This window comes from Pinus tabuliformis, chromosome 1_1, assembly GCF_031772625.1.
Source record: "Pinus tabuliformis cultivar Carrire ecotype Pingquan chromosome 1_1, CPIR1, whole genome shotgun sequence".
NCBI lineage: Eukaryota > Viridiplantae > Streptophyta > Pinopsida > Pinales > Pinaceae > Pinus > Pinus tabuliformis.
The window spans coordinates 907708781-907735554 of record NC_142297.1 but is presented as its reverse complement, the minus strand read 5'-3'; the positions used below and the strand labels follow the sequence as shown (position 1 = coordinate 907735554).

At 32.3% G+C, this 26774-nt stretch overlaps 1 pseudogene; it reads right to left on the bottom strand.

The window, feature by feature from the left end:
• Positions 1-6927: 6927 nt before the first annotated feature.
• Positions 6928-13270, bottom strand: LOC149217349 (hypothetical protein At1g04090 pseudogene; annotated as a pseudogene).
• Positions 13271-26774: the final 13504 nt, after the last annotated feature.

Below are 26774 nucleotides of genomic sequence, written 5' to 3'. Positions count from 1 at the left end.
CATTGATTTCAGCAGCTAGTACATCATTAGACACAAACAACTTAAGATTTTTGAAATCGAAATTTAGGGCTTGTCCTGCAAAATGTCATGATTTTCTTCTATGTTTATGCCTAGATTCATCAATTTTCTTCTTATAACAGTCTCTGGAAAGATTCCCACTTCTACCATAGTAAAAACATTTTATCCAGAATCATTTATGACATATAGCATACCTTGATTTAATTTTGGAGATGGTATTTTCTGAAATGATCTTCCACCTTTATTTACTCCTCCTTGTTTCCCTTTGAAGAGTTTCTTCTTCGCCACAAGTGTCAAATCTCGATTCTGAGGCTTCAAATTCTTTGCACCTCTCTTCTTCCTGCAACAATGTACCTGTCAATTCCTCAAAATTTTGGGCTTTCTCCCTTGCTGCAAGACCTGTAATAAAGATATGATAGTGATCTACCATTCCATTTAAGATGATTTCCACAAGATCAGTAGAAGGTATTGATTCTCCTATATCACCCAACTTATCTTTGAAGTCTTTAATTCTAGAAATAAACACACCAAAATATTCATTCTCTTCCATTTTAATATACATGATCTTACTCTTCAAAAACATGACTCGATTTGCATTCTTAGTTTCATACAACTAATTCAACGCATTCAAGGTCGCATTAGAGGTATGGAAATCACAAATATAACAAATTACATTATATTTCACCGATATTCTTAGTAATACCTTTTCTTTGTTCTCCCGCTTCTCGTAGTCTTGAATCGATGCAATTGTCGAGCCTGCAACAGGTTTTTATTCTTCTCCCTTTGTGATGGTCCAAGCACCATAACATTCCAACAATGTTTGCATATTGAATTTCCAGTTGACATAGGTCATGTCATCTAATTGATTTTCTTTGTTCAGGAATGTATATGCAAGTGGATTCACCATCTTAACAGTAAACTGAATCTACAATAGTACCTTACTTTTCACTATGTACCTCTTGAGTTTCACTGACAACACACTTCTCCAAGTGGATTTAGCAAAGACCACGCTTTTTAAAGTGGCTTTAGTCATCAATTAAAAAGAATAATGCATGAAAAACATATCCACACATTAAAATAAAATTTGTATCTTCAACAAAATATGAACCTTTCAATATCTCAACAAACCATATTATCACTTACGAATGCCATAATAACTTCAAATATATATGCAGAACCAAAACTTACACAATTCTCTCAATTGAGCTGAAAAAGCATATATAAAATTCGTCAAAATCACTCATGATGGGCACATTGATTAAAATAATCAAACAAAGAAATGGTCAACTAACCCAGCAATGCACCTCCCACTTTTGAATTTGAAGTTTTCCTTATATCAATGCACACTATGCTCTATATCAAGAAGCGTTGATCAAAAATAAATAAATAAATTGATCTCAAGCTTGTTGAGGACAGAGTGGGCATTATCAGAACTTGTAGAGCCATGTTCAAATCTGTACACAACCTTTAGGCAACACTCAAACAAGATTACCAACCCTTAGCACACCTTGATCTCATGAATTCACCCTTAGAACTTTAAGTTTGAGCGCTTAGGAGTTTGTGTTCGACCCAACAAAGTCTCATGATGTCGCCCCAACATCACTATGACTAACACGCTACAGTGCTTCAAAATGTAACCATGGATGATTGAGGATAATCTAATTTCCCTTCATGTGTATGATGCATATATAATCCATTCAACACGTGTATATTCTAGCTGGATCTCACCTCTTGAGAACCTTACCACAAAGTAACTTGTCACTAAGACAGTTTGGGAATTTGTTAAAGACTAAAATCTGCCATAAATGGGTCAATCAATTCGATATTGATAGGGATGATTCTAATGTTCTGTGTCCAATACTGATAAATCTCGAGAATTCACTTGTTATCTATAAGGCTCGCTAAGGGAATGCAATGCATTGCATTCGACTCGACACCAATGGTGGACAAAACCAAATTGGAAGATGATGAGTACTAGCAAACAGATTCAATTGGTGAAGGACCACTCTTCGCGTTATATTCCACTAATCAATGTCATCATTCCACACTCTTTCCATTGGAGTCGTCACAACCTAGTCTATTCAGCTCTTCGACTTTGGACAGATCAACGATTGGGCCCTTTCTGCAGCAATAACGTGTCACTTCACACCAACTAAGCCCTGACGACCCTCGCTCTGATACCAACTAAATGAATAGGAAGACAAACAAATGATAAAATTTGCAGTCCTCACGTGAGGATCCCCTCAGGCCGCATCAACATTGGATTTCTCATTGAATTAAAAAATCAATCAATACATGTCTTATACATATAAATTTAGTTAGGGAGATGGAACAAATTCCTATAAAATACGATCTAATTCCTAATTACAAAAAAATTCCAAACAACCTCACTATTCGTTTCTCCCTTATTTTCAAGTAGACCTCTTATTTACGCATGCACAGTGTAGTGTGATGACCCATGGAGTTATGCAAAATAAAGATGTGGAATGGACCACTTGAATATGTACGAGGATGGAAGGTGTACTTGTATGCTAGCATGAGAGGGGAAATGTGATATCTTAGGATGCAAAATGGTTGATAACACTGTACTAGAAAAAGTATGTAGAAAACTAGCACGGAAAATTTTAAGGGCTAATATTTGCAGGTAGGCTAAATTTCCATGTTTTTTCAAGAAAAAATATTTACGAATTCCCTTTTTCCGAAAAACGATTCGCCAAAAGTTTAGAGTATAAAATTATTTTACCCTAAAAATTGCTAATACTTTATAGAGATGATATAAAATCATTAGAAATTTCAATATTTTTACAAATATATCATGAAACATTTTACAATTTGCATATTAGGGATTGATAGGATTCACCAAGACTTTTCACTAGTACAAAATGACTAATTAGTTATTAAAAAAATGACTAAAATTTGTACATAAAAATCCATTTTTTAGTTAGTTACCAATAGTAGTTAATTTACTGTATCTTATAAAATGACAAACTTTTAGTCCATTTTAGCTTAGTCATTAATTGGTTGTTTCAATTTTATCGTCTAGTAGTATATTTGGTTATAAATTTAGTCATTGATGTAGTAATTAATTGCCACAATTAATGACCAAATATACAACAAGATATATTACTATATGATCACCTAATAAAATCAATTAATGAACAAAGAAATAAGATGAAAATCTTGATCGTGTTATAAAATACTGTAAATTAGCTACTAATAGTCATATATATGCAAATCTTAGTCATCGTTAGAAACCAACTAATGACCAAAGAAATATGACTAAATTTTGGTCATGTTATAAGATACTATAAATCAACTACTAATAGTCGTATATATGCAATATTTAGTCACCATTTTTAATCACAAATTTATCATTTGAAATAGTCATTTATCAATTTTTTTGTAGTTTCATATTCCTTATATAAATGACTAATTTAGTAGTTTATATTCATTTCATTTTCTTTCATTAATAGTCATTATAAATGACTAATTTAGTCATATATTCATTTTATTTATCTTCATCATTAATGAACATAAACTACTAATTTAGTAGTTTTAAATTGACGTGTTCGTTATTAATCAATATAAACTACTAATTAGTAATTTTAGATTGATGTGTTCATTATTAATCAACTAAATTAATTAGTTTGTTTTTGCGACTAAATTAAAAAATGTCATACAATGTGCATGTTCATCTAATATAAAAACACAAAGTTACATAAGTTAATTACAATACTAAACAATATCAAGTGTAACTATAAATAATTTCAACCACATAAATGATATTATGGTGAATGTCAAGTATTACAATATGAGTTTCGAGCTTAATATTGATTTGACTACAATTTACAAATGAAATATTGTTTCATCACTTCAAAACATTATCATTGTTTTGCTAAGGCATTGCAAGTGAATACCCAACTCTGAAGACTTGACCATCAGTCTTTCTGTGTGTGTCTTATACAGGATATTGGCTCTAAGGGTGTCACTAGAATGTTCTCTTCTCTCACTCTTTTTGAATTTGTCACCCCAGTGTTATTTTTTCCTCTCTCTTCAATTCCTACTTCTTACCATCAATATTGAGTTCCTTTTCTGAAAAAAGAAGATACAATGTAGAGTGTAAGACATGAAAGATGATTAATAATAGAATATAAATTGAAGTAGACAATAACAGATTTATACGCCATATACCTCAACATCAAAAATGGAAAAGGAATTCCCCCCCATAAAAGAAAGAAACTCCAAAAAGTTTTATTCAGTTAGGTGATAGTGGCCACTATGTGGCGAGATGGCCTGTATAAACAAAGAAAATAAAACCTCACCATAGAAAACAACACCTTAGTAACTTAGTATTCAACATTTAGGGAAAGCTTATGCACAATCATACGAACTAAGTTACATGCTAAAAATCTCAAGTTGTACATAACTTGTGAAAACAAATAATTTGAGGTGTGATGCCTAATCCTTGTCGTTTTATTTGCAAAAACATTTCATTCCCTAACACCTGAACTTGTTCAAGTATATAAACAACACACGATGAAATAACAACATGAAAGTAAACTTTTCCAATAGTCATGAAAATATTTTAACACAAAACAACTAAAACAATTTAAATCAATATCGTGTAATACTAATTTCATCTCCAAGCTTTGCTTGTTGTTTAAATGGACATGATACCAAGTATTTTCAATTTTATAGTTAAAATACAAGACAAAATTAAAAAAAAAAACATTCAAAATATAATCAAACAATAAAGGGAGGATATCATGGAATGTACATTGTAATTATATATATATTGTTTTACCTTTCTAACGATGTCTTGTCTGGAATTCCTAAAAAATTTGCTTGCCCAAAAATAACCATGAGGTGAAAGAATCAAAACATTAAAAGCCATGGGAATCCCTACTAGAAACTTTTCCAAATTCAATGGCTTAGGAGCCTAAAGGATCTCCAACAATAAATAAATCATATCCAAGACATGCTTTAGATTTCCCCCCATCCTTTTTCCAATCACATTTCTTGTAACCTACCCACACCAGAGTCAAGTAACAAATAGAGTTTCTAAAATATTTGCACAAGGAGCATGATGTGCAAATAGAGTTTCTAAAATATGAAGCAAGGTCCATGTCTTCAGTAAATTTGACAAATATTTATAAGATTAAAACATTTATATGGTTGATGAAAAGTAGTTGGAGGTAAAGAACATGTGGATGAAAATAAGTTGGAGGTAAAGAACATGTCAAATACAAAGGGTCATTGTTCCACTATGAAAAGGTGATAGAATAAGACGATGCGATGTTGATCTTATTGTTGATTTATTTAAAAACTTTGTAAACATATTCTAATTTCTCAGTTTGAGATTTTCAAATATTTCTTTTCCAGGCTAAATTACTATGACTTTCAACAATATAAAATCAAGTATAACACCTTCACTGTTTCTCAAATCCATGAAACATAAAGTCAGAATAAGTACAAAAGCAGCAAATAAACACCAAATAAGCAGTGCCCAATTATAAATTGAAAAGAATATGTTGAATCATAACTTGAAATGTATGCTGACAATTTCAGCCATGCAAATTAATTTTTCAAATAATATGTGTCTTATGTTGAATATAAGTAATGAATATATGTTGAAATATATTCTAAGTAAATATTGTTAAACCATTAAAAAAAAAATCTTGTGTCGTAAACAAAATACCAAGAATCTTGTAAGAATTTTCCAATGTCTTTAGAGCTACCTTTCTTATTTAACCATCATGTTCTATTGCCATAGCAACAACAACCTGTAAGGATTTTGTTGGTTCATATATCTATTGATAACAAATAAAAATGGAGTATCATTAAACAACAAAACAATTAATCACATAACTCGATCCCATAGTGATCTATGATAAATCCAAGAAGATCTACATATTCAATTCTAGTATAAAAGTATAAGCTTTGATGTATGATATATGAATGTTTTAAGGTTTTTTAATTCACATATCTTTTCTCTTACATTCTCAATATTGTGTCCTAACTCTCGATACAATGAAGTTCCCATCATGAATTTTCAGGTTTTTCATTATTTATAATTATTATGAAGAAGAAAATAAAATTCATCGAACACACACCTTCTCACTTAAGCAAGGAATAAATGGCTCTAATTACAAATTTGTCTTCATCTAATATAATTTTTTTTATCTATTTGACTCAGACACACAAATGGTTTATATCCAATTTATAACACCATGAGAAAATGGAATTCAATTGATGTTTAAATGAAGTCTCCTATAAACCATAAAAAAGTTATATTTTGGAAATGAAAATATCCTTATAGGACATGGAATTTTTGTATTTTAAACAAGGGAACAAATTTTATCCATCCCAGAGAAGTTTCCCATACTAGTGTTGTAATAGTTAGGATAAACACGTGTGGAATGCAACATTATTACCAAGTTTATTTCTAAGTTCAGTAGTTAAGAAGCCTATAGGAGGAAATAAGAAGTTGAGTTGGTGTACTTATAGTTTCCATTGACTGATATTTTATGGGAATTCTATCTATGCAAATTTTCCTTAATTTGGTTTAGAACTTTAGATGAACAACAATGGCATTAGGAGAATGCATAAAAACAATGTTTCTATGGAAATAAACTTAAAACAAGCAATAACAAATTATGCACAATATACGAGTTTCTTAAAAGGATAGAAATTAATATGAAAATGGAAGTGCAAGACAAAAAACAAAAATAAGAAGGTAAAGGAAAAATTATTTTGCAGCTATCGATAGAAAAACAATATGCTCAATTTAAAAGTTTATTGTTACAACTTGCAATAAATAATGGATTGAATTCACAACTAAGTGGAAGAGACTCTGATCATTATGATTGGCAAACTAAACTTACATTTACTATTTGTGAATGTTGCACATCAAACTGTTTCATCCCTGTATGAAATGTCTTTGCCTTTGGGTCCTATAGGTCCTTTCTTACTTGAAAGATCCTTAGGAAATTTGTTTAGGAGACTCTCTATAGGTGACCTCAGTTTAGAAGGAAGCAATATAATTACACTACTCCATCATGTAGTGAAGCCATGGAGGCTCTACCACTGTTTGTTGACCCAAGATCTTCCGAGTTCTTTGCCACAACAATTTGGTATTTTCAACTAGTGTCTAGAAAATATTTCCTCCCGCTAACATCATTTTGGATACCAAAACCAACCTTCCTAACACCCTCAATAAAATTCCCTGCATGAGAAAATTTTCTATGCCCACTCTTTGTTGCATATACCGCTATCCTATTCCCTTCAATGTGATCTAAATCAGAGGCATTGACCCATTGACCATCGTTATGGTGTGAGAAATAAAATTTCCATAGTCAACCAATGAAATTTCTCACTCTAAGAGTGAAATGTTCCCAATCACCAACATGCTCTCCATATTTGAGAGGCATATTAAGGGCACCAACCTTGATAGTGATGGAACCATTTAGAGGATACAACAACCTTATTGTAACGTCAATGTATGTTGCTTCCAAAGGAATTTTAAAATGTACATATTCCATTGTGCTCTACAAATCACCTTGTCTCATTCCTTTTACAACCCCATCCTCTTTAGGGAAGTCAAGCCAATATTCTTTATCATTGGATCCACCTTGAGGTAAATTTGAGCCATTAATTGTAATTTGTTGAGCTGTTTCCACACCTCGTTTGTAAAGCAATTGTCCATTTTCAAACAACCAAGAAAAAAAGAACAGGCCCATATTTCTTAACTATTGTATACATTTTATTTATCCTGGGCATTGCAGTAAAGTCAAAACTAAAATTCTTCAAACATACAATAGGAAGAGTAAAGGTCCTTATTACATTAGAATGTTTCTATACTTACACCTCGGGATTTTGACGCTTGCAATTTTTGGTCTTATGTTCCATACATTGAAGGGAAAGCTTGGAGGGCTTCTATTTCCTATTGTCCAAATCAAGCCATATGTTTCATAGATATTAGGGAGTTATGATCTTACACAACTCACCTCATCTAAAGAGGGTTCAAGTGATGTAATTGTAACCACAAATTCACAGGGCTTGTAATTCTATGGAGCTTGAGGAAGCCAAAAGTAACCAACTATATCTTGAGTTCCTCTCCATTTTTGGTTGCTTAATATGAATGTATAATTCAGTGGTTTAGCTAATGGAGGAAGTATTTCTCTTATGAAATTCTCACTCTTTCACTGATAAACAAATATAGACCACCATATCTAGTTGAATAGAAAATAAATAGGTGGTCAAATTTCCATTAAAGATTTGGTAGGAATGAAGTATGTAAACAAATAGGTGATCAAATTGCTATCAAAGACTTCATAGGAATGAAGCACGGATAAGATTTTCAAGGACTATAGGTGTGATAATAATACCTGAATAATGAAATTTTACTATATTGAGTAAAAGTTAGATGATAAAAGGCATCTGGAGTTTCATTTTTTAGCAGTGTTTCCTACCTTGATAGGGAAGGTTATTGAGTAGTGGCTTTCAACCTCACACTTTACTCAATGATGTGACAATAAAGTATGTTGATTATAGAATTGAGTAAAGGTAATAGAAAAAAAAAGGAACTATTATGATATTGCTTAAAAATGAATGAACAAAAACTATGATGAGATTGTTTAAAAATGAATGAACGATAACTATGATGATATTTTTCAAAAATGAATGAACAACTATGAGGAGTTTTCTTAAAAAATAATCAACAACCATGATTCCACATGTATGTGCCCAGGGGACTTTCCATGTTACTAGAGCTGATCATTGTTGCTGAAAGACCTTCATCCCTACACAATGTCTTACCTTTGCTTATAGGTTGAAGGATGGAGTGCTTGGTTACATGGGGAGAAAAAGTAGAAGGGAAGTAGAAACTACCTCACTGTCCAGATCAGAGTGGGATCATCCACCAAGTTGAAAATCAAATCATCTGTCTAAATTAAGATGCAATAATAGAAGGTGGTATCAAGTTGAAAGACCAATTCCTTGTCTTCATATTTATATCAATATAACCCTCTTGCAAGAAAATAATGAGTTTGATTTGAAAGAAGTGGAGCACAAGGAACATTTGAGATAACCATAACATAGGCTACTTCATTGTCATTCTCTTGAACCAGAAAGATAGAGACTTAGTCTTCAAAGGATGAACTTGGGTCATGGGCAGAGTAGGTCAATTCATGAGATATTAGACCATGGATTTCATCTAGTGGAAGACTTCCCTACAATAGTTATGTGGGTAGGACAACTAAATACCCTCTTTAGTATATCAAAATTTTGATTTTAATGCCATTAGTGATAATGGATACATGGGTACAACCCTTAGTATGGGTACATGTACCCGAGGATCCAATTCTTTGTATCCATGCCCCTATACCTGTTAAAAGCCCCAATAAAGTCTTTTTAGGATGGACCTAGCAAGAAGCCATAAAACATCTCAGTGCTTCCCACTTATATAGGTTTAACCTTAATTTCAATCTCATTTATGTATTTTCAGTTTTTCCTACATGATCATGGAAGAGGCCATGAGAACATATTAAAGGAAGAAGAAAATTACTCACTACTTTTATTGTAGTAAATTGGTGCCCAAAAGCTCAATGTTAAGCCACTTTCATAATTATCAACATTCTTGAATCCCAAGTCCCCACTTTTGAGTATCATCAAGTTTCAAGTTTTAGATTTTCTATTTTTCATTTTCACAACATATATGGAAAAGGAAGGAATGTCAATCTTCAATGTTGAAACATGAATGTCATTTCATGAATATCAAATGATGAAATGATTTTATTGGCAGTTGATTTGAATCTAAAATATGAATCTGAATTATTGCTATTTACATTAATTTTACTTCTCATTTTTTCCATATATCATTGTATATATAAAATTTGATATATGTACCCCTGATATACACCCATCCCTTGTTTGAAAAAGTCTTGTACCCATACATGTGCCCATACCAGTATACGCACGTTGGAAACTTAGGTAAAAACCATAAATTACAGAATGTTTTGGAAATAACAAATAAAAGGAGCCAAGCATGCCCACATATGTGTGGACCTAGAACTAGATGAAACTTTCAGGTGTTTGAATTTACAGCTTCTAGTTTATGCTTGGAAAGACTTAGTGCACTATGAGAAAATCCCTTTCAATTGCAGAATTTCCTTCTAACATGAGAACTGTGAAATCAATTGTCTAAAGAATGATAAGTAAGAAATTTAAAAGCTTGCTAATTCTGATTGAACATCAGTTGAAAGTGGAGCTAGTTGCAAAATAAGGGAAACTAGATTAGAAATTGGAAGGGTTACTGATGCTTCATATCAGTGTTACAAATCGCTTTGATCTCATGCATGTTTTCAAAGTGTTTCTGAGATTTTGAGGACATGGAATTTTTCGAGTTTTCCAAGTCTAAGTGTATGCTTCCCATAGTTTTGCCCAATTTTTATTAATTCCAAGTTTCGCAACATTGCTTCAGATACTAATTAGAAAAGGTTCAGGAATAGGATAACGAGTCCTTCCAAACTCAGAAAAAAATGGAAGGAGATAGAGAAATAAACAAATACTTAGATCCTTAGGAAAAGTTGGAACAAGCAAAAGAACAAAACATAGAAAAATGAGTTAAGTATCAATAGACCCACATATAGCAAAACAAATTGAAATTCTCCATAAGTAGTGCCACAAATTGAAGAAAGATTTCTAATGATAGAGTATTACTAGAATGAAGAAATGGAATACATGGAGAAAGGAAACACCTTCTTACATTGGTTCCTTGTAAGATGTTCAAGGTGCTTCTGTTGAAATCCCATTACCTTAATGTCCAACGTCCAAGCTTGCTTGGTAGTCTTCTTTGAGTGAATTCATTATCCTCCACAGAATGAGAACCATTGGAGGAAGGAAACATTTTCTTGCAATGGTTCCTTGTAAGATGTCGAAGGTGTTGATGTTGAAATAGCCTTACCTTAAGATCCACCATCCAAGCCTGCTTGGTAGTCTTCTTTGTGAGCTTGATCTGAGTGACTTTGTTATCCTCCACAATTGCATGGAGGGAGGGGGGGTAGGTTGCCCTCTGTCTAAAAACATGGCCCCAAGAATTAAGAGGGTGTTGCTGAGTCTTTGTCTCTTGTTTGAATAATATCTTTTGGAAGAAAAATTTTTATTGGTTGTTTTTAAGGTCCATAATTTTAGCATGTAGGGAATCCCAAAGAGGGTGTATGTTTTCTTGTGGTTTGATGTTATTTATCAGTAGTGTACATATCTCTTATGAAATGTTGACAAATAGTGTCATTGAAAGTCTAGCAAAACAATTCTAGACATATTTAGAAACTCAATTGTTTTTAGAGTATAAGTTCTAATGGAATAAAATAAACTGAACATGTTTTTTCTTAGCGAGTAGTGAAACGAGGGAACATATCTGATATGAAATTTGGGCAGAGTAGAATAGGTGAACTGTAGTGAAATAATTTCCCATTTAGAAATGAATATGTATGTATTGGTCCCAACAAAAATTGAATGAACATTCTCGATTCCATATGGTGGAGTTTAAAAAATGAATGTTTGAACTTTGCACTAAGAAATGGAGTGAAAAATGTCAGTGATTAGTTAGAGCTTCTGAAAATTTGTACAATCAATTGAAATTCTAGACCTTATGTGGATAACCAACAAATTTTTATAAGATAATTCATGGCAAGTTAATTAACCACGTATGTTTATAAATTTGAAGATAAATGTATATATTTTGAAAAATTCTCCTCCTCCAGTGGTCTCTCTTGAGGTGGCTATTGGCATTCATAATTTGTGGTGTTGGTGCTCTTACAACACAACTTTTGCTCTTCTTCTACATTCCCATAGTTCAATATGTCTCAATAACTATTTAAAATAATAAGACAATAAATAATAACAAAAGAGTTTCCCCACAAATGCGTTAGAGCATATATACCTCGTAGACTATCACTACAGGGCATGCTTATAGCCAAACTCAGTATACCCAAACTATTATATTCTTGAAATGTACGTCTTATCTTATATACCAAATTTCTACAGTTTTTATTTAAAGATTAGTTCAGAATACTATGGTCAGAAATCAATTGAGTATCTTTCTCAATTATTTAGGATACAAAATTCTTCATTGACCTACTCAATTTGCTGCAATGCTCACCTTTAATTCCAATTGTGTCAATTTAATCAGTTTGCTGCAATGTTCACCTTTAATGCCAATTTTTTCTTGTCCGGCAAAAAAAAAAAAATTAACATTCCCAATTTATATTTTATGCACACACATGACTTGTAAGTGCCCAAACATGTTATTAAGGAACCTATTTAGTGATGGGCTTGTTGACTTACATCATCAATAGTTTTGTATCTAGAGAAAAATAATACAGATTGCCAATTTGAATAGATGCACCATTTAGATGGGCTACAAAAGCCTCTGCCATCTCCTCCCACTCCAACTGTGGAACATTTTCTTTTGGTTTTTACATAGTTCTAACTTTCATCTTCGATAGATTTCTTCCCTTGACATTTTCCATCTAAGCTTGGATCCAAGAAAACAGAAAAGACTTAGTAAAAGAAATAGAAATTCTCTGTCTCTTTCTATCTGCATGTGTGCATTCTATAGTTTGTATACACAGCCAGAAAAACAAGTGTATCCTTTTGAAAATGAGTTTTCCTTTTCTCCGGTCTGAAATTTGTAAGGTTAGATTTGAATTGGATTCCCTATCATAGATTTTATTCTCTCTCCACTTAGATCTGGACAACCACATTCACTACACTGTGGCGAATAAATGTTGTGGCTCTCTGTGGCCAATCACCTTCCTGGTTTTATCGAACATACATATTGGATGTGATCAAAACGTTGTGCTTAACTCATGGGTCAACAATTAGGTTTCCTTCTCTATCTCGGTCTCTCATCATTCTTCTATTTCAACTCCCTTAGCCTCTGATTTATCTTCCAACCTGGATCCGTTATACCGTGAGGTTGTATCCAACAATTTTGGCATCATTCGTCCCTCGTTGATGGTTTTTACCAAAGCATCTCTTGACTGTGATGGTTTGTCCCCATAGGCCACAGTTCTTTCTCTCCCTTCGAAGCTATATAGTCATCATATGATTCCTATGTCCAGAATGTCATCCCAAGGGTGTTCTTCCTCTAAAATATCTCTGCGACATTGTTCTTCGAAGGTTATACCTTCATCCTCAATCCGTCCTTCATCCCCAGTCCTCTGTCCAGTCCTCCAATCCCATTCTCCATGAACCATAGTTACCAAATTCGGTGGTATCGAGCAACAAATTTTGAAAACTTGATTATTATATTCAGTTTGTGATTTAATACAATTGTTAGAAATTCGGTACAGATATCCATGGATTCATGTTAAAAAAAAATCCCTCGTGGCCCACGTACTTTTCAAGCAACATTTCAAATCCATAAGATGGCATATGTTAGCCGCTAGTTTAATTTTAATACAATGAATTTTTTCAAAGTAAATTTCTTAAGTTAATGAATTCAGTGATTTATGGGTTATAAGACAAGTAGATTTTCTTAGAAATTTAAATAAATAGTAAATTGTAATATCAATATTTTGTATTATAAAATAAAATTTCGTTTGATAAAATAACAATAGTTTGTAATTAAAAATAATAAATTAACAATAACTTGTAATTAAAAATAATATATTTAATTAGTTACAAAGTATAATTAATTTAGATTGATAAATGAGTAATAGTAATTAAAGATATAAATATATATTTTGAGAATTTAGTTTAATTTGATAAATGAGTAATAGTAATTAAGGATATAAATTTATATTTTGAAAATGTTTTGACATTCTATAAAACCACATTCTAAACATAAACTTGGTTGGTAATTTGAAATCTATATTTCTCACTGCAATGTGGAGTTTCTACAAAGTTTAGTTTATATTGGACATCATATAATATATGATATAGTTGGATATATGGATGAATGCATAAATTTTTATAATTTTATATTCTAATGTAATATTATGAACTTTGTTCCAAGGTACAATTATATTTGCAACATTTATCATTGATAACAATTTTTAAGGAGTTTTTAAGGTTTTCAACATTATCTTTGTCTATTTTATATTTTTTAAATATTGAAAAATAATATATTTAACTACTAGAAAAATGTATACTCCCGAATTATTATTATTATTATTATTATTTTTATTTTTTTTATTTTTATTTTTTTATTTATTTATTTATTTTTTTCGTATTGAATTTTAAACCATCGAATTTTGTTCGTATCGAATTGAATTCGTATTCATATTCAAATTCAAATTTCATAACTATGCTGTGAACCATGTCGTCTCTCCTGACAATGATTCGTCAACCCCTCGTCGAGTAATGCCTTTTGTTGACTCCACATCCACCTCCGTCCTTCTAAACCTCCCTCCTGTTGACTTGATTTCTCCCTCTCTCATAAATGCGCCCCTCTCCTCCTCTTCATTGGTAACAGACCCCACTTCCCCATCCTTTTATGTTCCTCCTATTTCTTCTTCATATTCCCTCCCTCATGTTTTTTACGATTATAACATATATCTCCCTTACGCGATTCTTATAACAAGATTAATTATAATAATACTAATAATGCCTTTAATAATAATATCTCAAATCATAATAATAATAGGAATAATAATCATAATATTGATGTTGTTTTGATTAATAATAATAATAATGTTATTTATGATGATGATGATTATTATTATTTATCTAGTGTTTGTTTGGACTCTCATGTTTTTCACCTCTTAGAAAAAAGGTTAAATTTTTCACTGTCTCCAAGAAAAATTCCCATTGAGGACATTATTTGCAACATTAAATACGAGATTAGGGACCTTCCTCATAACATTAAAGAAGTTATTAGACAAGATTTCACTATTGTTATTAATAAAGAGAAGTCCCCTAAGAGCAACGTTAGAAAAAATGAATTTCTTGCCCTTAAATCCTTAATAGATAACCCATATATCGTTGTTCTTAAGACCGACAAAGTTGGGGTTGTTATTTTAGATAAGGTTGACTATGTTAGCAAAATGTTAGACCATCTTCATAATAGTGGTAGTTATAAGAAACTCAATTAAATGACTAACATAAATGATTGATTCATATTATTGTAGTACTTGTTAAGTGTCACATTTTTGGTCTTAAACTAAATCAATCATTCGCAGTAGTCATTTTTAGTTGTGTTAGTTATTAGCTAGTCGTATATTTTAACCCGAGACTAAATTAGTCATTTATGTTAGTCATTTTTAGTTATGGAACCTAAGATTGCTCATTTTTAGTAGTATTTCACTTGGAAAAGTTGTGGTTTTTAGTCACCTAGTCACTAATTTTATCATTTTCTACTAGTGTTTTAAAATTTAGTCACCTAGTCACTAATTTTGTCATTTCCTACTAGTGTTTTAAACTTTATTCACCTAGTCACTAATTTCATCATTTTCTACTAGTGTTTTAAACCTTAATCACCTAGTCACTAATTTCATCATTTTCTATTAATGTTTTAAAATTTAAGATAAATATTTGGCCTTAAAATCCTTAAAATTTTCCTTGAAAACTACTAGATACAATGGATGGTTACCTATATATTCTAGTGGATGATAACCTTTTTTATATAAATTTTAATAAAAATATTTGGACCAAGGTAAACTCCTCAAGTTAAAATATATTTTTTTAAAGTAAAGTTGACTACGTCAAAATTTTGGTAGTTTATAGAATCAATATTTCCATAGCTCATAATTTTGGGCATGGTATTGTGATATAATGTAGCATATTTGAAAGGCACGATAAGTGCATTATTGCATTATTAATCGTTGTTGGGTCATTATTAAGCTATGGTTAAAAAGAAAAAGATACGCCAAAAAAACTTGCTATTAACCTAATAAAGAGCCTAGTCATACTGTGTCAATAAAATACATACATTTTATTTGATATAAATTTATTATGATTTATTATTATGTATACGCTCTCTTTTTAATTTTTTTTTCTTTTTTAATAACACCTTCTCTTAACCTCCCAATGCCTAACTATTCACCTCACAATCTACGTGGAAAATTTCATTTAACTTCGCATTATGCCATGTCATCTACTTCCACACACCATCTCAAGATCTCTCCTCCTTCGTTCACAAACTCATGCCACTCAGGGGAACAATAACGAGGGATCCCCTCTTTTTGGTCATTGTCTTTGTTTTTAGAATATGACTCGAGATCCGGCCTGAGATCCCCATTTGGTCATTTTCTTTTGTTTTTATAATAGGACTTGAGAGCCCTCACCCTTCACATGCCACATTCACCACAATGCTGTGTGGAGGGTTCTTAACTTGCTTTATGTAACCTTCTTACGATACACATTACCTTTCGAGGTTTCACTAACTTTTTGACAAGTAAATCGTTCTCACCCTCACTTTCCACGGAAAAGAATGATCAAAACTGAAACATATTTCATAACTGATTCAAAAATAACACATGAAAGGAAATTTTAGATTTTAGTCGAGGGTGTGAATTTATACTTTCATATGCTATGTTTACTTTTTATATATACTTTTTAATGAATAATGTTCAAATATTAAAACACTGATCTTATGGTAAAATATACAAATCTTATATAGATGTGTTATTTTTTATTTTTAATAATAGTATTACTTACAATATAAATATCTAAAAAAATTTCAAATTATGTAATAAATAGGGTTATTTTTTTAGATTCAATGAATGTGGGAGAGTTAGAACCTCAGATTAAATGTTTATAAGAGTTTTCTTTATTTGAACATTGGTATAAATCAACCTTGCTAATAATATCAAGCTCCATCCTCCAAAGATGAATTTTCCTTTTGAAATATTGAAGAACCCAACTGAAACAACCAAAAAACAAATTTAAGTAACCAATTTGATGACACTATGAGAGACCGCCAAACAACTTCTGCCTCCAATCCAGACATCTTTGATCTATATTTGTGATATGGAAGAATTAACAAAACTATTAACAAACTAGAATCTTCTATGGATCGACAAAAAGAACCAAAATGCTATTAATGAAATTTTTGTGCTTCATAAGAGGGGCCACACATTTCAAAAAAAAGCATGAGGAAAATTCAATCATGTTTGACGAGAGCAAATGTTTCCTAGAGAATATTCAGAATATTGATCTAGATCTCATTAACAACTCAACAATGGATCATGCCAACTTCTCATCAAAGATAATAATGACAATGTGGTCTTAGATTGTGTGATTGTCTAAGGACTCACAGTCTAACACCCCCCCCCCCAAATCACAAGTCTGAATAATTATGTTGATAACAATAACTTGTATCATCTTTTATATAAGAATGCTGAACTAAGTTTCAATGAATATATTCCTATAATACCGTCAATATATGGATGTCGAATAGCTCATTTGGAAGTGAAAAGTTTCCAAGTCTAAACATTGTTATTTGAGGAGACCAGTTACTAAGATGGAATTTCCATGTGGTGATTGAATTTTATGATCAATAGGATTTTGAATTTTGAAGCCTTACTATCATCATTCATATATGATATTCCACACAATCAATTGCAAAGTGAGAAGTTTGTTGAAGAGATCTAATCTCTTATAGTAGATATCAATGTAGAAAGCAACTTAGTACAAAAGTATTAATTTATGTGATATGGTTATATCAATGTATAAAACACTAAAATCAATTTCATAAATAATAATAATAATATCCATTTTAAGGTCACAACCAAGCCAGACACCAAATTGGTGTATGAGACCCCCTTGTTTGTGGGACAAGGGACCCATCTCTGCGCAATGATTTGACTGCTAAGTCTACGAAGGCATACATACTCTACCCCCCTCTAGTTTTGAACCTGTGACCTCTTAGGAGGAAACACATGATCTTAACCATTAGGCCCACTCAAGTTGTATTACATTGTACAAATACCAAAATAAATGAGCTATACTAAGAGAAATGCAACAAAGAAATTATTCCATTGTACATAAATGAAAATCAATGTGTGTGTCAATTGTACAAAAACTGAAATAAAATTAATATTGATTTTATCCATTGCATTTCTTCAACATCAACTATATATTCACTCTAGGATTTTAGGTTTTTAGAGATAATAAATTATCATTTCTTTAAATTCAATGAATAAATTTTCACTATATCATCATTATACAATGGTAATGTTATTTGGGTGGTTAGTTTATGTCACAAATCTGCCATCAATATGCCATATAAAAAATAAAAAATTCTTTATATATTCCTATGTTTGTATACACTAATTCATGTGTAACATTCATGCAATTATAACTAACACATTCTTGTTTTTTTTGTTACTGTTTTGATGGAAAAATGAAAACCTATCTCTTTGACCCATTTCCCTCTAAGTACTACATAACTCTAACCCCTTTTTCTTTCTTTTTGCAAAATTATTTTCTAATCCCGGTTTAAGCAAAGGTTTGAGGGGTCGATCCCTTATACACCATCTGATATACTTATTTAGTTTTATATATTTAGATGCCCATCCCATTATCCCTAACACATTCATAATGACATATACACTATGCTTTCCTTTCTTGTTTAAAAACTCTAATTAACATAACCTTAGAATTTCATTTAATTCCTCCCTCATATATGGTACGACTATTGTTATTAACATAGGTCTAAAGTGATTTCCACAATGCACATTTAAGCTTTGTATGCCCATACAACCTCCTTATTTAATTTTTTTGTTTTAATATTCTCTATGCATTCTCACCTTGGGAATTGGATGAAGCAATCATTTTGTGCCATGACCACCTCCTTCACATGGAGCATAGGTGGCTCGTTGGGCAACATTCAATGGTTGATATGATTGTTTATTCAATCAAGGGTGGTGATAAACCTACCATAACCCTAATCCTCTTTCGTCATGGACAATTGGGAATTATGTCACATTTTTTGTCGCCCTTCGTGCTTGGTGGCCTCACTGTGTGGTTTCAACCAACTACTCTAGTGTTTGGCCTCCTCACGACCTACAACAATCATGGTGGTGTTTTAGGGCTTTCTCATTTGACATTTCTTCATGCTTCCAGCTAACACACTTTTGTTTGTTGCATCTATATTGATAATTTCCACGATTTTGGCATTTTCTTGGAGGCTTTTTACAATCTTGCTAACCCTTCGCGTGTCCCTGTCATTTCTTATCTACAGGCATGGTGTATAACACTTCTGGTGGAGTTATTGTTGCTTTGAGTTTGATTTGTATTATGCCCACTCCAGGTAACTAGTTACATTCTCAATTGTGATTTCACCTTATTTAATTTTTATATTCTTCCTTTATCGATGCAAGGGTACTATACTTATGGTAAGGGAACAAATGCTATAATTTCTCTCCCATGTTTTATAGGGACATTTAAGGGTGAGAAAGGGATTTGCTTCATATTTTGGTTGGTACAAAAGTTACGGTGCAATATCTCTCTGGTTTGCCATGCAAGGTATAGTAATGTTTTCTATGTCCATCATTACGCATAGCTTTCAAGGTTGAAATTATTTTCCCCTATATCGGGGTTTACCACACATTTCAAATTTCTTTCTTTTTTATGACAGAGTTCAAGGGCACAAATGCCTTGGTTTCTTCAGGCCTAAGTCAGTAAGGCTTGGTTCCATTTTCTAGGGTTTAATGTGTTTTTTTTCATTTTCTATTAACCTTGAGTTTGCATGGTAGCCTTGTCTAACTCATACTCCATCTTCTGGGATTTACAGGTAATCACCACTTCTTTTCATTATACCTCTCGGTAGAGAAAACATCCTGTCACCTCTGATATCTGCCATTATAGTTGGTGTGGTTCCAGGTTGGTTAATTTACTTCCCATAGCAGAGATTGCTGGACCTCTTTATCTATGGAAAATTTCTTGCATCACGAGCATTACAGCCATGTTATGGGTTGAATGTCTTGTTGTTGAGAAGATTTTGTTTTATGAATTTTTATTTTTTTCTATTCAAACTATTTCAGTTTGTAAACCTCAACTCATGAGTGCACAAATTCAAATTCACTGTGTGAAAATGCATCGATTTTTATATAGTTAAAATACCCTTGGGTCATATGATGTTGGCACAATCGGTTCCATTGGTGTTTGTAATTAATTATCCTTTTGTGCACATTTTATTTAAGACATTTTTAGTTTACTTATATATATTGGAATTGTAGCAAAAAATATGAATTCAGATATGGCTTGTTTTTGTTCATGTATTACTTTCGTGCTTTGCGGGATGGAATTGGATGTTCACATTTCTCTATTGCTAGAAAATAGTGCGTGTATTCATATGAAGGCTTTCTCCCATTTCGCTTTAGTAGTAGAGTTGATATATGGGTTGTTTTGCTCCAGTTTCGTATTATATTTTTACCTTCACAATCATTAATTTGTTTCTTCAATTCGTCATATGTATTTATGTTGAGTCGAAATGAATAATTGTTTTCTTATCATAATTTGGTATATTACTAGGTACTAGTATCTCTACTGGAAATTACATTTGGTTTCTTATGTGGTATGAGTTATGCTGATGTGTACAATATCTTTCTTTCTGCTAATACCTTAGTTACTATAGTATTTGTTGGTAAAATATAACAATAAAACATTCAATTGGTCATTGGTTACTCTATTGATTTAGTTTCACATATTATTACCATCCTCACCTTATTAACATATGGTTAAATCAATATTTCCAAAAATCCATGTTTCTGGTCTAGATTACATAGTTGACTTACAGTTGTATTTTTTAAAGCGATTTCCATCCTAATCAGTCTTCCTTCCCTTATTTATCTTTAACTATTATTTTTACTACCTGTAAGGTCTTATTTATGCCTAAAACTCTTATCTTGCTTATATGTTTCTATAGCAACAGGAATTCACCTCTTATATTTAATATCTCTACTCCTACTCGCAATAAAGATTTGCATTATAGATGATGATACATGAAATTTTTAGCTCTACCTTGCATTTCTAAATCATTATCATAATATGATTAGTTGCATCCTATTAACACCATATCGGTTTCCAGATCCACTAGGTTGATAATTATTGTAACCATAAATTATAATATTCATTTCAGGCAGCCAAAATACTCTGTCCTCTTAATAAAAACATGCATTGCAATGGTATAATCAGTCTATAATAAATAAGTTCATGGAAGTTATGAAATATTAATATTTCAGGGGACATGAAAGCTCGAAAATCACAAAGAGCATACAAATTCTAATTAATAAAAACTATGTTCACCAAATCCCATTTGCTTAACTTCCAAACTAGATATTAAACAACTTGAAATCTAGTACCATCCTTCTAGCTACAATAGCTACCTATACCCCATACATCTAGGAAATTAAAATATAGCATCAATATCTACATATTCTTTACTCATCTATAGGAAATTAAGCTAACATGGTAGATAGTCTAACAATGAACAAAGAATTAAAATAACATAGCAAATATTATACTAGTGCAAAAATAAGTGAAATACATAGCAGAAATTCTAACTCGTATCGTTGTTGGTAATTCTCTTGAGAATTTGACACTTGTCTTTTCCACCCAACCATGAACTAAGTTCCTCTAGTTCTCCCCCAATCTGAGATGAACTTATCAGGGTATCACCAATCTCTATTGATCCCTTTCCTAGGTATTTCATACCTTTCTTCCATGTTGGATCTTTCTTTTAGTGGTGTGCTGCTTTTGTGTTCCTCAACTTCCACTTGCCTAGGATTTTCCTTAAAAGCCCACTTTTATCTTCCGCGACACTTTATGGTTATCCCAACTTAGCATCTTTCCCCAGCCAAGTGATTTAATGGATTTTCTCTCCTATCCATTAAATCTTGTCTACAACCTTATCTAGAATATTTATCATGGAAGAGTTATCTCAGGCAAGAATCTCATCTTCAAGTGTCTCATTCCCAAGTGCTTTCAATCTCATTTATTTATTTATTAATAAAAATATTTATTTACATAAATATTTAAATGTACTTCATAGATTTTATGCCTTTCTTACTAACATAATTCAGTCTAAATAAAACCAACATTACAACAACAAAGGGATATTACATTCTCCTCCCATTTTTTTGCATTTCATCTTCCCGCTCCCATATAGCCTCTTTGGGAGTAAAATGCTTCCATTTCACTTAAATTCAAATGGCGACCTGATTCTAAATGCATATCTATTTCTGGTCTAGGATACATAGAGGTTCTTCTAGAAAGTCTCCTTTGGGTTCCACCTGTAGCATTTTGCAATCAATAATATGAGAACTATCATGTACATATTTCTTAAGTAAAGACACATGAAAAACATTATGAACTTTAATGTGACTCAGTAATGCTAATTGATAAGGTACGGGTCCAATTCTATCTAGAATTTCAAACGGTCGAGGGAACCGTGGTGCGAATTTTGGACAGGTTCTCATTCTTAATGTACTTTTCCTTGGTTTCACCCTTAAATAAACATGATCTCCAATTTTTAATTCACCGTGTGTTCTTTTCTTATCACCATATCTTTTTCATCTGTCCTATGAGGTTTTAATGTTCTACTGAATCCTTCGCATTATTTTCTCCATTTCTTACAAGGCTCCTGACCCGAGTATCATTTTATCCTCTGGTTGAATCCAACTCACTGGTGTATGGAATTTTCTGCCATACATGGCTTCAAAAGTGATCATTTTTATGGATGTTTGATCACTGTTTTCGTAAGAAAATTCTGCCAAATGCAAAAAATCCTCCCATTTGGTGGGTGTGTCCATGACGTACATTATGAGCATGTCCTCTAAAATATGATTGGTTCTCTCAGGTTTCCCATCAGTTTGAGGATGATATGTTGTGCTAAAATTTAACTGAGATCCCATGTCCCCAAGCAGGGCCTTCCAAAATTTTGAGATGAACATGGCATCTCTATCAGACACTATCATTTTGGGAACTCCATGTAATCAAAAAATTTCGTTCACAAAGATATTAGCAATCTATGTTGTGGCATAAGAAAATTGTACTGGTTTGAAATGGGTTGCCTTACTTAAAGTGTCCACCACTACCGTGATGTTGTTGTGTTGCTTCTTTTTCCTTGGAAGTACTGTGATAAAATCTAAAGATATTATCGCCCATTTCAACTCAAGAATAGGTAGTGGATTCAATAACCCAACAAGGTGTTGATATTCACTTTGACCTGTTGGCACTCTAAACATTTTGATAAATATTCAACCACCTCTTTCTTCATACCTGGCCAAAAGAAATTATTTCTTACTCTGGTGATCATCTTTTGGTACCTAGGATGTACTGCATAAGGTTTCTTATGATATTCATCCAATATCATTTGTTTTAGGGCATGCACATTGGGAACATACACTCATTTTCTATAAATTAACAAATTGTCAGAATTTTATTTATATCCTGGAATGTTAATATGTTGTAATTTTGGTTGAATTTCCAAGTATATAGGGTCATTGGTTATGAAATTTTTAATTTTCTCAATCAGATATGTATTAACACTACTAATAAACACTTCCTTTAACATGTAAGAATGTCTTCTCAAAGCATTTTCTATCTTGTTTCTTTCCCTTTTATGTGTCTAATGTCAAAGTCAAATTCACTAAGAAACGCCATCCACCCAGCTTGTTTGGCATTGAGATCAGGTTAGCTAAAGAGATATTTTAGATTGATATGATCGGTTACCAAAATGAATTTATTTCCTAACAAATAATGCCTCCACATCTTTAAGGCATGTATGACAACAACTAGCTCTAAATTATATACAACATAATTCTTTTCATGTATTTTCAACTTTCTGGATTTGTAAGCTATCATAGAATTGTCTTCCATTAAAACACCCCTGAAACCCTCCATACAAGCATCGATACAAACCGTAAATTATTTATTTCGATATATATTTTTTAGGATAGGAGCTACTATGAGTAGATGTTTTAACTTATCAAAACTCTCCTAACATTTCGTATTCCATTCAAATTTTACTCCCTTTTTCTATAAGGAGGTGATAGGATATGCTAGATTTGAGAATCCCTCTATAAATCTTTGGTAGTATCTCATGATTCCCATAAATTAATGGACAACATACACATCCTTTGGTATGGGCCAATTTACCATGGACTTAACCTTCTCAGGATCCACTGCTAGTCCTTCCATAGAAATGATGTGGCCTAAGTATTGTATTCTATTTTTGTAGAACTCACATTTACTAAAATTTTCATATAGATGATGTTCCCTTAGAGTTTGCAGCACCAATTTTAATTGTTCCTTCTGTTCCTCTTCATCTTTGGAATAGATGAAGATGTCACCCATAAATATCAGTGCATATTTGTCCAAATATTTTCTAAATATATTGTTCATCAAACACATAAAACTTGTTGGGGAATTAGTAAGGTTGAATTGTAACACCACAAACATGCAGTGTCCATATCTGGTCCTAAAGATTGTCTTATGAATGTCCTCATTTTTAATTCTCAATTGATGATATCCCCCCTTTAAGTCAATTTTTAAAAAAGTGGTTGCTCCCCTCACTTAATCAAACATATCATCAATACGGGGAAAGGGATACTTATTTTTAATGGTTAATTTGTTTAGTTGTTGATAATCAATGCACATTCTAAATATTCCATCCTCCTTTTTGAAAAGAAACACAAGAGCCCCCCATGGTGACACAGTATGTCTAATATAGCCTTTGTCCAATAGTGTCTGTAGGTGCATTTTGAGCTCCAATAATTTAGGTGGACTCATTCGGTAAGGGGCTCTGGATATTAGAGTTGTACCGAGTACTAGGTCAATGGATAAATCTAGGTCTTTGCAAGAGGGTAAACTTGGAATTTTCTCCAGAAAGACATCACAAAACTCCTTAATAACCAGCAAGGTATCTAATTTTGATTTTTCTCCTCCTTGGTTACTTAGTTCTACGTGAACCATAAATAATTGACACCCCTTCCATGCATTATTTTTCATTTGCAAGGCTGAGATTTGTTCGACTGATATAGGTTTTTGTATGCCTTGGATTGTTTGAGTTTGTGTTTGTTGATTCACACAAGTCACTTGTTTTTCTAAACATTTATAAAGGCCCCTTGATTTTCTAACTAATCTATACCTATTAGTATATCATATGATATTAGGGGAAGTAAATTTAGGTTTACCACTGTAGAATAGCTATTTAAATAAAGAGAACATTGTTTTACTTGGTTGACTACTCTTCTTATGGTGCTAGTTGCTAACTATACCAGCCAGGCAATTTTATATTTTTCAGCTTTAAGTTTACATTTTTCTACCACTTGTGGTCCAATGTAACTTAAACTAGCCCCTGGATTAATTAAAGAAAAAATTGTTTGGTTGGAAATAGTATCTTGAATCTCAATCATTGTTGATTGATGTTCTACTTGTCTATCCTCCAAGGACGTGCTTATTCTGGGAATATTTCTGGAAATATCATTCACTGTGGTGGCTTCATGGACAACTTGGATATTCTGAATGGATCTGGGATTATGCGGAAAATCCCTCAATAAATGAGGCTCACCACACCCCCAACACTTCAGTGGTTCTTTTTCGTTACCCCCACCAATATTTATGTTGTTTAGATGCATAGGTTTTGATCCAACTTGAGATTGGGCCGGTTGATTCACATTTCCCTTGCTGAAATTTTTCCATTGATGGTCCTTTCCAAATTTCTTGAGATAACCAAGTTTTAGTCATTTCTCTTCAATTACTAGTTTAGCTCTATCCTTATTTTTCCAAAACTTGGGGCCTTCACCCCTACTCCTAAATTGTTGATAACACGGCCTTGCCTTTCTGATTGCTCCATCCATGGTATTTAGATTATCAAACTCAATCTGTTGCTTATATATAGTGGGTAAACATTTCACATACCACGAGACCTTGGATTTTTCTTCTTTAATGTAGGGCACATACTGTAGTAAATTGATAAAATTTTCCACAAATTCGTCCATAGTTAACTGTCACAACCTTAACTCATGGAACTCTTTTCTGCCATCATCATAGTGACATTCACTTAATATCAGTTCTTAAACTTCTCTTGAAACTCCTCCCAAGATACTGTCCTTTGCTCTAACTGATTCACACTTTTAGCTTCTTCCCACTAGAGGGAAACTTTTCCTTACAGCTTATAAATATCCAATCTGGCCCTTAATTTGCTCTCATATTCATAGACTTGGAAATATTAAGTCATGTTTAGTATCCATTCTTTTGTAACCTCCTCTTTTTCCGCATCAGAAGTAGGGGCCTTAATTTTCCTAAATTCTCCTTGTAACTTTGTTTGTTTCTTTTTCTTTTGTGTTCTTGGATATGTTCTATCAGATTCCCCCCACTTTCATATTGTTTTGATTCTATGCCCCTTTTATTTCCTTTTAGTATGTCAGGTTCCACTGTTTTATGGCTAGACTTTTCAGTCAGTCCCATGATCATCCTTTCTTGCTCCTCACTAGCCTTTAACAAACACTCATTATTGCTTCTCATGTATGCCAACTCTTGCTCGAGATTTCTAATAACATCCATGAATTGAGTAGTCATTAGGGTGGCCCTATTTCCTAATTTAACATACAAATCTTCACCTTTGGTGATGGATGGAGCCTCCTCAGTCATTTTTATTGTATTCAATCATGTGCTTACCTTACAATTCAACAAAATCAATTATTAATTTTTCCTTCTTGAATTTGACTTTTCAAGTCTGCACAATTCTATTTATTATTTTTGTAGTGGTTCCTTAAGGCCTGAGTGGTGAAATCAGCCTCTGA